Here is a 14,438-nt window from a genome sequence, read left to right on the forward strand (position 1 = left end):
GTTGTGTGAGCTCCTCACTGCGTGTCCTGTCCTGTACTGTGTACTGTACTGTGATTTTGTTTAGATTATCTACAAAGAGTACAGCGACTAGAACACTTTCACTTAATGGGACGGCTTCACTTAATGAATTTCCTTAGTGACAGGTCATTTCTTTCCGGTATTTTTTTATGGTGCTGTTATTGATCACATACGAAACCTTATTCTCATAAAGAACACGTCACCTACAAAGTCACTTTGAAACTGCTATCGGGAATAGTTTCCTAATAGTTCTATTGATTAGCATGCAAGTAAATTTCATCATTACCTATGGAATCTCTCGCCAGCGTGGAGCTCGAATTTACAACCTTGAGATCGGGCTGTATGTGTAAGATAAGCTTTCACTTCTTCGATCTTTCATTTGGTGGAGCGGAAGCCCGTAGTGGAAACAGATGGGAACCCTTAAGTCGCCCCTTTCAATCTGGTTTGAAGAGTTCTGCTGTGTTTTTGTGGTTAAGGCGATGGACTTGAAGTCCTTCGGGGTCTCCCCACGCAGGTTCAAGTCCTGCTGACTACGACAATCTCCTTACGTCATCGTGTGCCTGCATAAAAATGGAAACGCATTGCTCTACTTTTAAAATGCGAAATTGCTTGAAACCGCTGCCTTGGAAATAAATTCTTCAGTGTCCACGAATGACATTTCGCAGCTGGAAGCAGATAAGGATGCTTTTAGCGTTCACGTGTCTTGTGCCCTATTTCCAGCCTTTGAAAACCTAATTAGTAAAGCTGAAAGAACCGACTCCATGGGTGTTGGTCGTGCACAAGGAGGAGCTGTGACAATAGCAGAGCAGGAGTGAGGATGGCGCAGATGGAAACTCGTTTTCATGCGCTCCTCTGGAAGGAATGAAAAAAAAAGTCAAAACCCGAAACAGTAGTAGCCATAAGAGTAAATGCCTCCTAACAGCTAGCAAGCGCTCCTAGTTAGTGTCATGGTGTGTATCCCTGCCTGTCATACGGGAAACCGGGGTTTGATTACCGACGGGGAGACAGGTAGCTTTTTTACAATCAGATTCCAATCTCTAATGCTGTGTGTGAGAGTTAACGTAACTTTCCTTTTCTCACATTTTCTGATGACTATTCCAAATGGGCGCCCTGTCAACTCCTCATACTTTTCAAAAATCTGCCTGCATGTTTGATTATTTTTATTTTATTTCGAAAAAGTTCAATATTGATCATAACTAAAGAAAATAATGATCACAAACAAAAAAAAAATGCTTAAGATGCGAGTCGCTCTTGAATCAGAGCTGGGTGACACGGGCTTCTGTTCTGGTATGGTTGTACGAGAAGCAGGAAGAATCTTTTCACTCCTATGGAGCATGAGCTGAATCAGGAGTGAGACATTTCGTATGCTTGTGCATATGTCAACGCATGAGCTACATCGTAAAACTAAAACTAAATTAAAAACTAACATTGAGTTGTCAGAGACATTCATTTATAAACAAACAAGAGTATATAATATACAAATTATATATTTATACATTATATACAAGTAATACTTCACATTAATGTGTCCTACACTGATCAAACTAATTGAAATGGTCTGATTCAGAGCCTGTGCAGTTCGTGCTAATTAGAACAACGACTGTACTGAACCCTCAGTACCGTACTAAGCACAAGCTCAGCTGCTCTCCAGCTTTGTTACGCACGCGTACAGTTTTTCATTGCAATGGAGCTCAGAGACGGAGTTGATCTCCAGACAGTACAGGGTTAAGTTGTCTGCAGCCTCATGCGAATTTCGACAAATTACCCAAAGTGTTTTCTATAGCTTTCAGGTGCAGTTCATTTATATAAAGGAAGAGCTTATTCTGTTTTTAGCACATAGAATGAGCTCAGTCCGGCTCCCAACAGAATCCATTCTGGTTTGGTTACTGTCAGACTGGGCGTCTGAGGCTCTTTGGATCGCAACGTGAAAAAAAAGAACAAAAAACAATTGCTCACATCGTGTGATTTCCACGAGAGGAAGGGAAGATATCACTTAAAAAAAAACAGAACTGAATATTATTCAGTCTATTATTAGTCCATTATTAAAATAATAATTATTAAAATATCAGATTGTGTTTCTGCAACATTTCGTGCACAGTACGCCGTATTTAACAATAAAACAACAGTCACAACGAGGGCTTTACACGCAGTCCGGGGTATTTTCCCCTTTTATATTTTTGCCACTTTATATCGAACCTGTTATACTCCCAAAAGTGCAGAGTAGCTTGTAAATATAAATGTACAATTCACCGCTGGTATAAACCGATGTGTGCCTTGTTTGCCTTTGTAAGCATTTGTTTAAAAAATAAGTGCACAATACGTTAAAAACACAAAAAAACACTAACTTAATAATATAACGATACAAAATCAATACCGAATCATAAAGCCAATTGAGTACATATCCTTTCCTTTGAAAACAGAGAACACCTTTATATCTACAAAAAAAAAAACGTGACATTTGTATACACTTTTGAATTACAAAGCAGACAGAGTAGTCCCTGAATTCAAAGATCAGATTTTGGCCAAAACAAGACAATCAGACGGGAGTTGAATTCGGAACAAGAGCCTCTGCTTCGTGGTTTATGGAGCTTTTCATCAACGTCTGAGTGAAAAAGATTGGCTATTTTAACTCTTTGATTAAAGTTCACAAAACGCGCATTCCTTCGAGCCAGAGACCTAAGGATGCTTCGCTATTTCTACAATTAGAAAACTGTCCGTTTAATCAAACACGCCGCATAAAGCATTTCTAAAATAGGAGATATTGTTTTGGAATGCGTCTTTCTATAAAAATAAAATCACTTGAAGGGCGCTATAAGCAGAGGTGTGAAAGCCTGCTCTACAGAAGAACTATATCCAGAGGTGCCAAAGAAGTCGAGATTTCACCTCGTGAGAGAAAGCATCTCAGAAAACGAAGTTGCAGTCACTTCCATGCGTCATAACACCACTAGATCAGACCACAAGAGCTGAAGAGCCACTGTCAAGAGTAAAGCGGCCGAGTGCTCTAAGGAGCTGGATTAAAGCTCCAGTCTCTTTGGGGGCATGAGTTGGAATCACACCGCTGCTGCGTATCTCCTTGTTAAGAATCCCTTTTCTTGTTGTTGTTGCCTCCAGGCGATGTAAAGATTCAGAAAAGAATAATATGAACAACATTATTCATCAGTTTGCTCAAAGGCGGGGTGGCCAAGTGGTAAGGCGTCGGTCTCATAAACTGAAGAGTGTGGGTTCAAACCTTACCCGTGCCTGTTTCATTTATCACTACTTCCTTTAGTTTCAAAGTCTTCAAAAAACTCTCAATGTAGGAGTCTCTATAGTAAGAAGAACATAACTGTCGCCAGTGATTCATGTTCTTGCATATCCTTCCCTGTTTTTTAGTCGACAAAGCCTGTCTCTCTTCATACCCATCTTCCGAATGATCGCCTCAGCATTGGGAAGGAACGTGCGTTTGGTACAGCCCCCACTCCACAGTCTGATCACAAACAGATCGAGCGAGCTGTCAGTTTAGGTTGGAAGTAAGGTTCGAAAGCACTTAAAATCTGACTTAGGAACGAGAAGACCGTGTTTTTTTTTTTAAACGAGTAAACGATAAAATTATATAAGTAGTGGGACAAAACATTGTCTGCCTGCAAGACTATGTCATGCTAAACGCCACAAATTGTTTTCGTCCAGTCGTGTCAATCGTCCTAAAGTTACGGAAAATCGGATGCAACTGGTGCATTCAGCATACATTTCTTCAGGATAGTCGTATGGTTTAAAATAATGAATTCATAGGTTCGTGTCTTTTAAGCTTTGTGTTCCGCTCTCCAAATAGAGGCTTGGGTCCAAATCCCACTCCTGACAGTTTTACCCTGTCTTACACTGTTCCAGTCCTCTTGTGCTCGCTGACAATCACAATAGGAGGCAAACGGAGAAACTGCTTAGCAAGAACATAATGGACAGGAAAAAGCTTAGTGAATGCTTGAATGTGATTAGCAGAAGTAAGGTATGCATTCAAATGTTGAAGCCCGAATTATAAAAGCAGCAGAAGAAAGGTGCAGCACAATGCAATTTGTGAGAATTCGTGGGTTTTTATGCTGCTTGGACTTCTTTCAAGCCTACGAAGGGAGTCACCCCTTTTCATTTTCATTTTCAAACTTCAGAACCGAATAACAAAAAGGTTTCATGTAAGACAGCATTCCGTTGGAAATACCGGTTCCACAATGTATTTGGCGAACCTGAATGAAATATTTTAGTGCCTGCTCAAATGCGAGGAATTAAAAAAAAAACCTGGAAAATCAACTCTTGCAGTAAATGTCATAAATTTAAAGCGTGTAGTCTGCATGAACAGAGCAACGCAGCAGTCTGTAAAAACGAAGCCACAAGTCCTCTTTTATCTCGGGCAGTGCATTCCAATAAGATGGCTCTGCAGAAGACATGAGAAATGCGAACTCGTTGTTGCCATTATTGCTACTCCTGCTACTGTAGTTTTAAGCTCTAATCAGCGGGCATGTACAGTTGTACAGAGGCTAGACTACTTTGCGCCATCCAAATTCCATTATGTGAATTTAAGGTTTTATTAATAACAGCATTAACTATACAATGCGTGCTCAAAAACCGCTACACATTAGCTTAAAAAGCAGCTGTGTTTTAACAAAGTGTGGTATTCGAACAGTAAACGCTGAAGTATTTAATACTTACCTTGTGAGCAGATCTTCCTCGATTCAGACACACTCTTGCTCGCCCGATGCTTTCAGAGCAATATCTGAACGAGGCTCAAAATGGAAAGGAAGCTGAATCAGGCAAAGGTCATAAGGCACTCGGGATCACTGTACACTATCATGTCCTGCTTGCACTGTCCAACGAAAAGCTTAGAGGGATCAGAAAGGACACAAAAAACCCTTGAATCCACAATCTTGAACTTAAGGGTCGCCAGGTCTCCTCTATTACAACAGTAATATTACTAGCGTTGATTCAACATAGTATAGTAGGCTGAGACTTTGAATGCAATGGGATGGTGGCCAAGAGCTAAGTTGTCGGTCTTCTAAACCTACTGTGCCTTCCTTATTCACCGCCATGTTATTTTATCTAGCTCATCAAGTAACTTGCAAAACGTCTCTGCTTGTTGCTCTGTCTCAAAATTGTAGTGCAAAGTTATCTGTTAAAGCCTTAACAGAATGCAGAAATCAAATATATGGGATTTGTTAAGAACTTTATTGTCTTTTCACAAATTAATACAGAATAATACAAAGAAGACATTTTATAGTCTTATATTGAAACCATGAAACCTATGCACTCATTCACAAGAGATTACAATAGAAAAATGCATTTGCTCCAGAAAATTAGATCACGTATGATGTTAAATAATTTCTTAAAATCACACTAAATTGCGATCTTGAAACCAAAAATAGAAATATTGAAAACAACCTTTGTTCCCCAGGAAGAAAAGCTGTTTTACACTGATGGGACCCGGTTTTAGGTAATCAAGATTGGGAAGACAACTGCGCCCTAGCAAAGGAAAATGTTACACAAACTTTGGAAAGCACACTCTGAATCCATCCGTATATTTGATTGCCAAGATCCGTTCAAGGCAACTTGGCTCTTCACAAGCAAATCATTTCAGGGAAGAAATTCAGTTTAGTCAACTACTGGTGCATTCAGCACACCTTTTGCTCTTGCTTGTCAGGATGGCTGAGTGGTCTAAGGTGCCAAACTCAAGGATGTGTGTCTTTCAAGCTGGCTTGGGTGTTCTGGTCTCCAAATGGAGGGGTGGGCTCAAATCCCACTCCTGACAGCTTCCATTTTTACCTCTCTTGAATTGTTCCAGTGCTAGCTGACAGTGAATGACTGTAAAAGCAGCAGAAGTAAGCAAGCAACTCAGTGCAATTTGCAGAGTATTCTGCACTGTTAAAATCCATGGGTTTTCATACTTTTTGGAATTCGTAGCTCAAGAAGTGACTTCTGTTTCGTTTTCTATTCACCAACTCGATTTGCATTCTGCCCCTCACACCTCACAACAGAATAACAAACGGCTTCATGAGCCAAAGGATTCCCATGCAGATACAGTTTGCACTATGTATTAGGTAACCCAAATGAAATATTTTAGTGTTGTCTCAAATGTAAGGAATTTCATGAAACCTCAGAATGGAACGCTTGCAGAAAATGGCAGCAATTCAAAGCTTGTAGGCAGCATGAACAGACCAAGGCAGCTCTAAGTTACAGTGATCTGAAGCCACAATTCCTTATTGCGCTCGGCAGTGCTTTCCGAGTCGACGGCTCTGCATAAGAAATGAGAAATGCTGGACTCCAAATACGATCTTGCCATTCCCAGTGAACAAAAGACGTATAGTATACGTCTATTAAATGCATACCTTAGACGTCTAAATGTGGTCCGCAATTCGTCTAGAATGAAATTCTAATATACGTCTATTGTTATACGTCAGTTATACGTCTATGATTAGATGTTCATTATACGTAAATGGTTAGAGGTCTATTATACGGATAACTTTAGAGGTCTATTATACGGATAACTTTAGAGGTCTATTATACGTATATGGTTAGAGGTCTATTATACGGATAACTTTAGAGGTCTATTATAAAATATTTTATTTCTTGTCCAGAGGGAACAGAAGGAATCTCCGCCTGGGCTTCTGTGTTCGGTGGGCACTGTGTGAGCACAGTCTGCCTCTTGGACCCCCTTTCCTTCTGTACAGAAGGCTTAGGAGCCTTGACCTGTTTCCACACTTTGCCTTTCTGGTGATCCACCAAAGGTTCCACTCTGAGTCGCATGTCCTTTTCTTTTTCTATCCGTTTGAGCTTGCCGTGTGACATCAAACACCTTTCAACCTCAGTGTCAATCAGTGTCTCACTGTGTAAGACATCTCCCATGGCAGTCTTGAGGTAAAAGCTTCTTGCTTTTCCTCTCTGTTTTACTGCCTGCTCTGTGACTTCAGGGGTGGAGTCAGCACTCGCTTGGGAGTGGCTGACCTCATCCAGGCAGGAACCCTTCCACTCAATCAGATAGACTGAGGGAGGGAGAGGGGGCGGGTCTCCGCCTCCTCCAGTGGAGAGTATCAGCTCATTCACGCTTCCGGCAGCCTTGGGGAGTGGTTGTCTCTGTCCTAATAAAACTTGTTCAAGCCTGGCTAGGCGGGCGGTTACTGAATCCTTTTGTTCAGCTTTATCTAGCCCTTTCCCTCCCCCGGTGTTCTCATGGCACTTAGGACGCTGGGTGCAGTCCTGTGTGTCTGCTTTGGAACGGGGCTTTGCCAGCTCAGGAGCCTGTGCTCCTTTGAGCAGTGGGGGAATTAACCCTGCTGGCTCTGACGGCGAACACAGTCGCTTTAACAGCTTTTTGCTCAAAGCGACTTTGGACATCATACTCCCAGGCTTTCTGCACTAATCTCTTAATATCAGTCATTTTCATGGTCTGTGCATCTGTATGCATTAAGATCATCTTTCTGACTGACGGGTGGAGATTCGCAATGAATAAACCCTTGAAATGTGTGTTCTCTTCGCAACCCTCATCATTTGCCCTGCAAAATAAGTTCGTCTAAGTCTCTCGTAATATTCGCGAGGGGACTCTGCTCTCTCGTGCTTAATGTTAAGGGCAGCGGCAATCGCGGCAGTCGGGTCAATAAACGCACTGTATTCTCGGATAAGTGCTTGACACAGCTCTTCAAAGTCATCACAGACTTTCTTTCATCTGCCTAGCCATCCACTCATGTACAGCTCTGCTGCTAGTTTTCCTGACCAGAAACACTTTCTCCTGTTCTGTGGCGTTTGGCAGGTACTGCAGGGTATACCTGAGGTCTTGAATATAACTCTCGATATTATTCTCTGACACTGCAGGGTCAAATCTCTCCATGTCCTTCACTAGCTCTCTCAGAGAATGGAGGTTTATTCTCCTAGCTTCTCCGCTGACGGAGATATGACGGAGATCGTGGTCAGACCTGTCGCTGCTAGAGAGAGTGCTTAATAGCGACTCGAATTCAGACCTTTTAGCAACCATCGTTAAACTTAAAGAGTATTACTTTTAAGTACGAAATCACAGTTCTACCACAGAAAACCACAAGATCAAGTATGCAATCAACCCGGTAGATCGCAAAAGATCACAAAACAATCAAGCACTGCTTAAAGAGCAAGGGGAACTTTTTTCCTTTCGGCTTTCAGCACACTGTATTGTCGCGTATGAAACCCGCGGCGTTTTATATTGAATTATTCCACTTGGTTGACTCATTTCAGTCTTACCATAGCCCAGGTATGACTGAAATGAGTCCAGGGATGCCAATAAATGTAGTGTGCTCTCTGAAGGCACCAGTTCTGTAGGGTTTGGGCATTTACGGGGACATTTATTAATTGTAGCCGTAAATCACAAAATGATTCTTTTGATGGCCTTAGATTCCAACCATGCGATATAACTGAAACAACGCACACACACACGGGTACTAATACACGAGGATACATTTATTAATACATAAAATATGCATATAAACCTAACAGATCTTATTGAAAGGGTTATCAGAATACAAAAGGTATATATACAATCAGTTACAAAGAGTTACATATATCAAGAGAACATACGTTCAGTATATCATTCATTTAGACCGTTTCATAAAGTGAACTTGGTTACAACTTCTACATTAGATACTGAAAACAAGTACATAACTCTTAGGAATTAAATTGATATCAACTGGTTGGGATAACAATTGAATTCTCAAGCTGTAATGCATTGAAGTTGAATACTCATCCAATCTCTGGGGATTCAGATCTCCTGCGGGCTCTCTGGCTCCGTGCCAGGCTGTGCTGTGCTGCAGATGCTCACTGACCAGCTAGTTAGTGTTGGCTTTAACTAGCAAAGTTTGTGCACAGGAGAAAAGATGACTGTGGGTCCCAGCAAGTCAGGAAGAGGACCGGTTCATTCCTGATGAAGCACTAGTTCTGAATAGTGATTCAGCTGTCCACAGTTCCGACCTGTTCACGAGGCTTGCTGCTGGTGCTTACCTCAGGTGGATCCTCTGGTTACTCTCTGGCAACCTCCGCTCTAGACTCTTAGAACAAAGGAAAGTTCTGGCACTCGGACACACTGGCCGTTCCGTGGTTGTCTGGGCTGAGTCTTAGGATGGTCAGGAGGCGCGCTGTGAGAATGTCCTGCCCTTGGGAGCCTTTTGCTCCAGGGCCGTCCTGCCCTGGAATTCTCCTTTGAATTCCCTTTAGAAAAGTCCAGGAAATAGTCTCTCAGGCCCTCTGTGTAGCCTGTTTTTACCTGGAGGAACTTCAGCTCGTTCATTGGCTGAAAGTTCCATGGGCATCAGAGTCCCACGTGGGTTACTCGGCCCTACCAGTCCCTGATTGGTTGATCAAGGTGAGATGTGAGTCACTTACTCCTGACACTTAGGAATGCAGTCCAGATGTCCATCTGGCACACCCTAGACAGATAGGCGCCAATGGATGACCATTGATCATGATAGCTAGGCTTAGCTAAGTGCATCCCCATTTGGGAGCTGTCCCTTATCAAAAGAAAACATCTTTAAATCAGCCTGCATGAATAGTTTCTCTGTGGCTGCACCACAGAGATGAAGAGAGAGATGGGGCCTCATTTGAAAAAGCACAGCAACACTTAATTCTGTCTTATTAACAACCATTGCCGCTACAAGTGAAAGGCTGAAGTGAAATAGAGCGGGGACGAAGGCAGTGAAGAGAGAGAACGTGGGAAGAAGAGAAAAACGCAAGGGAAAAAAAACAGCGTCGTAAAAGAGGTGACGGAGCTGTCCTCTCTATAAGAAGGGTGCCAGCGAGCCTTGCTCTCGCTTACGGCCACACCCCCTTGAGCACGCCTGATCTCGTCTGATCTCGGAAGCTAAACAGGGATGGGCCTGGTTAGTACTTGGATGGGAGACTGCCTGGGAATACCAGGTGCTGTAAGCTTTTAAGCACAGCAGGCGCCCTATCCCCGCTCGCTCGCTCATTCCCCTGTTCACACGTGCAGTGCGGCTTGTCCGTCTGTTTATTTGTCAGCTTTGGCGAGACACGGGTGCTTGTGTATTAGCGTGAGCGTTTTTTATTCTGATCATGAACAGTTTTACAAGTCCGCAAAGGATCGAGGAAAGGTTTATCGCCAGCTAAAAAGAGACACAGCGCTTCGGCTGTGGAGACTTGTTCGGCTGGCGTTCGGGGAGTCGCGTTTTTCAGAATTGTATTGAGATCGTTTTCCACAGAGCTCAGATGTCAAAGCACAGCAGCAGCTCTCCACAGCGATCCTCTATAGCGCCCTTTCTCCCACAGCTCCGTCCTCATTGGAAGGAAGCAAGAGTGAAAGGCTGAAGTGAAATAGAGCGGGGACGAAGGCAGTGAAGAGAGAGAACGTGGGAAGAAGAGAAAAACGCAAGGGAAAAAAAGCAGCGTCGTAAAAGAGGTGACGGAGCTGTCCTCTCTATAAGAAGGGTGCCAGTTAGCTGTGCTCTTACCTATGACAACACCTCCATGAGTACGCCTGATCTTATCTGATCTCGGAAGCTAAGCAGGGGTGGGCCTGGTCAGTACTTGGATGGGAGACTGCCTGGGAATACCAGGTGCTGTAAGCCTTTAATTGCAGGAGGCACCCTATCTCCACTCACTCGCTCATTCTCCTGTTCACACGTGCAGTGCGGCTTTTTGGCTTTTTATTTGTCAGCTTTGGTGAGACACAGGTGCTTGTGTATTAGCGTGAGCGTTTTTTATTCTCATCATGAACCTTATATACTGTATCTCTACATCCCATAACCTTTAACGGCAGGTGCCTGGGTGTGGACATGTTGTGATGTAATATTTATTTTAAAAGTAAACATTTTAGTAAAGTCTGTTATATTGTTAAAATCTATAAGCGTTATAAATATCAATTTTTGCTCGTGCTTATAAGTTATCGCTGCTAAATGTGTCTTATTCAATTATTTTAACAGTTTTATGACCTATCCACTAAAATATAAAGACCCGCCCTACAACGCTCTTCTCAAAAGATAAAATAAGTTTTACATTTTTTGATTCAATGTAATTTATTTTCTTGAGAAACACACATCATTTGAGGCTTGGGTTGCATGTTAATATTTTTAAGGTTTAAAGACTTTACGTTCACGGTACGTGGAAAATCTTTTCAAACTTTTGAAAAGTTGTTGAGAATTTGTCATTGAAATAAGCTTACATATTTTAATTCAACGTGATTACTTTTCACTCTCGATAAAACACGTGTGATTTTGGGGCGGGGGGATATGGTGGGGCATTCTTAAACATCACAACCATTTGAAAAATGTCTTGAGCTATGTAGGCATGGTTACAAATTTGGAGTTTATGCTTAAATTAGCCGACTTGCGGGTTTTGAAGTGTGACACCTGAGCTGTCAGGCCCCGATATTGACTGCTGCGAAGATGGCTTCTTTGAGTAGTGAATCATCGGATTCCTCTGCTATGCAAACTTAAGAAGTAGGTTGCTAAAATATTTTTTCTGATAGTGGAATTGTCGTTTCAATCTGTGTTTAGCGTATTTTGTTTTCAACACTTTGTCTTCTTTTTAGCAAAAGCTGACCCAGCACTCAGTGGTGTGTGACAGTGGCTGTCATGTGAACTCTGACGGTGATTCAGGTGTTGGGGGTCCGTCAACGACTGATGAAGAGTTGCTACAAATGGTAAATATTAAACCACAGCAAGTTCGAAGCAAACGAAAAACTCTAACACAAAAGAGGCATTACAATTGTAAATATTTTAGGTAAAAAGCATGCCTATTTATTTTGTTAAGCCTTCCTTTTCTTTTTTCCTTTAATAGAATAACGAAGAGGTCGACGCATCAATCTTCAAACTACCATCAAGCTTGAATGTTTCGTGTCTGTTCATGTGTGTTTGCCAAAATGTGATTAATGATGATGTTCAACCTAGTTTAGCCAACGATGGCTCTAATGAGCCCGATGCTATGGATCAGATTGTAAAGTCGGTGGTATGTTGCACCTTCAACCATTGTTTAAAGGGGGTTGTGGTTGATGAATGCGCGGCCCGTTTGATTAATCATCCAGGTCAACGGGGTCACACATGCCTAGTTGTCGGGTGCGCGGATGGGTACTGTGGTGTCTCCGGGGGAAAGTTTATGTAAATGAAAGTAGTACTCACACCACACTTTTCTTTCCTGAGTTTCGTGGCTTTTCTTCCTCCAACTATCTTCCAAATACAGTCCGTAATCCGTTCCCTTAATCCTGATCCGATCCGAGTTCCAAAAGTCCGTAATAAAGCCAATCCGCGATGTATCCTTATCCAGTGTCCGTAATCCAAAAACCATAAACCTTTTCTCCTTTCAGTAGTCCGTTATTCTTTAGCCCGATCTTTAACATACACCTCTTTCCTCTCTTTTCCTCCAAACCGCATTCACCTTATCGGCTTCCGCCCTGTTCACTGCCTCCGGGGCACTTATATTTCGGTTCCTGATGCGGCTCAGCTGTGTCTCATTGTTTCTCAGGGTAGACCCTTTCCATTTACCGGTCAGCTGATTCTTTTTGGCAGCCATTTTGCTAAGGTCCATATCTAGTATTTTAAGAAGGTCATTCCGAAAATACCTGTTATGAATGACCCTTCCCCTGGTCATGTTACAGTACAAAGATGTGCTGTTTGCCGCATTAGAAATTTATAAGTGTCTCAGTTTAGACCGAATTTTATCGGCTGTTCTGTACATCGCCAGTGGCCTGGGTGCCTATACTTTTACAGATGATACTGAGTGGAGTATAAAGCACTTGCTGAGAAAAATAATTGACGACCGCTCGCCATATGAGTATGTACGCTCCTTACTTGTAAAGGTAGATGGAAAAATACTACACGTGACTTTTGGTGCGTTGCAAAACTTATTTTATACTTATTTATACTTATTTTTACAGAAAAGAAAAAAGATCTATGTAAAACCAGGGCTGTGAAATACTCGCAATGTGAAAACTCACTCTGTTTTACAGACACAGGTGTGCCATCGTGAGAAGAATGAAAAATTTCGAATGTATACGTAAGAATTCTTACAAAAAGTGCTTTACACTCTTCCTTCTGCAAAGCTTGAAATGAAAATCAATTAACTGAATGCTAATGTCCTTGAATTTGTTAAAGAGATAGATGTGCATGTAAAGAACATGAGTTAAATTACTGCGATTCTGATGTTTTCAGATCAGAAACTGAAGCCTGGCGGATTCAGCAGTGTATATTCCAAAATACAACGTATTTAACATAGAACCTGTGGTAACACCGTCCCTCTGATCACTCAGGCTAATTTATTTGCTCTGTTAGGGTCGCCCAGTTCGGTGTTCACGGCTATAGAAATGGCGAGAGAAAGGGCGTTATGAATGCTTTTTCAGATGCTGCTGAGTTTCTGAACAATGTTGGGGCGATAGCTACAACTAATTTTCTGCACCAACATTTAATTGGCGATTGCAAGCAGTAGTCTGTAATGTGTGTGAAAAGTTTACAAGTGTATACTGGGATGTTTCTGTAATTTAAAACCTACTGATGAAATAAAGTGGTTCACATTTCACATGCTATTTGTCCTGCGAGTTCTTTCTGTGACACTTTACTCAGTCAGTCAGTCAGTCAGTCAGTCAGTCAGTCAGTCAGTCAGTCAGTCAGTGTGTGTGTGTGTGTGTGTGTGTGTGCTCACATCCCGGAAACTCGCAGCCCTCACCAGACTTCCCACACCGCCGATTCCCTAGGGTTATAATAGATTGCATTCAAACCTGCAGCAGACATGATCACCTTCCATCCCTCATCGCTAATACGCGCTTTCACACACTTATTTATAAATCGAAGGGGATGCGGTGGTGGGCATTTGGACCCTGAGGCCTGGGGCTGCTCGGGGTGGAAGGCGGGACAACAACACTCATTATGACACACCATTGGCTCTGGAGGGGGCGGGACATCCACCCATAACATTGCACCATTGGCCGATAAGGGGGCAGGACATCTGCCCATGGCGGCCTCCCATTGGCTGAAAAAGGGGGCGTGGTACTCCCGGGCCAAAAACAGCACTCGGATCATCAACTCAATCAGGAACTCCCAGTCTCACAACTGCATTCCCTCGGTGCTTCCCTACCACCCTAACCCAATTTCTATCCCCAGGACCATCATTAACAATGACTACATTTTACAGGACGATCCCTCCATTGGTACTCTTTTTTCCGACCGCCCAATCATCTCTTATCGCTGACCACCACATAAGCTTCTTGTTCACAGCTCCCTCGCACTCAGCACCTTCCCCTGCAATAGCACTCGCTGCATCACTTGCAAATACATATCTACCGACATTCAGGGCATCACAGGACAATTCCGGATAACCCTGACAACATCCTCTATCTCATTTACTGTATCTCTTGCAAAAAATGCCCAGCTATCTACATTTGGGAAACCGAAAGGAGACTAGGAGAACACTTCAGAGAACATATTAGGGCTGGGAAGGTTAAA

General features: G+C 42.6%; 1 protein-coding gene and 2 pseudogenes across 1 annotated transcript in view; 2 read left to right on the forward strand and 1 right to left on the reverse strand.

The window, feature by feature from the left end:
• LOC148824639 (uncharacterized) overlaps positions 1-14,438 on the reverse strand; it is a 77,987-nt gene that overhangs the window by 5,753 nt on the left and 57,796 nt on the right. The window lies entirely within an intron of this gene.
• On the forward strand, positions 9,800-9,918 carry LOC148824640 (5S ribosomal RNA; annotated as a pseudogene).
• On the forward strand, positions 10,456-10,574 carry LOC148824641 (5S ribosomal RNA; annotated as a pseudogene).

The sequence above is a fragment of the Atractosteus spatula genome, chromosome 10 (assembly GCF_055471065.1).
Source record: "Atractosteus spatula isolate fAtrSpa1 chromosome 10, fAtrSpa1.hap1, whole genome shotgun sequence".
Classification (NCBI taxonomy): domain Eukaryota; kingdom Metazoa; phylum Chordata; class Actinopteri; order Semionotiformes; family Lepisosteidae; genus Atractosteus; species Atractosteus spatula.